The following is a 669-nucleotide window of genomic DNA, read 5'->3' as shown; positions in this document are numbered from 1 at the left end:
AAATGACTAGAATTCACCTTCATGTGTGGGGGGGGGGGTGAGTGGATAGGTGTGGGCGTGTCTATGTGTGTATGTCTATACAATAAATAATTAAGTAATGAAAATAATTTAAAAATATAAGGACATGAACACATGAGCCGAGAAGCATGTATGCACACTCATAGGCCGGGAGGCATATACGCACACAAATAGACTGTAAGCATATACACAAACACATAGGCCAGTAAGCGTATATACACTCCCATAGAAGTTGATATATACACGTACAAAGGCACATACACAGGTGTACACGAACAAAGACGTACACATTCTAGATCCAAATATATAAACTTACACGCACAAAAAAAAAAAGATACACTCAGGTACTTACAAAACTTACTTACAAAACACACAACGTGAATAATCAGGTAAAAACTGCAAAATTAGAACATAAAGAACAATTGAAACAAACGTCGTTACATCAAAAAATATCGTAATATACCGAATTCAAACGGATCATTTTGATATTAGTCGGAAATGAATGATATATCTATTGTGATGTCATTGCGTCCCAAAATGAACATTAATTGAAGGCCAGGTTGTTAATGGCTTATCTAGTCTGCTTTATATTTAATTGCATAATGAATCCAACGATTTTTTGGGGAAACAAAAGAGGATTCAGGCGCGATG

Source organism: Penaeus monodon, chromosome 20 (genome assembly GCF_015228065.2).
Source record: "Penaeus monodon isolate SGIC_2016 chromosome 20, NSTDA_Pmon_1, whole genome shotgun sequence".
In the NCBI taxonomy this organism is placed as follows: domain Eukaryota; kingdom Metazoa; phylum Arthropoda; class Malacostraca; order Decapoda; family Penaeidae; genus Penaeus; species Penaeus monodon.
The sequence above is the reverse complement of the archived record's forward strand: the minus strand, read 5'-3'. Positions refer to the sequence as shown.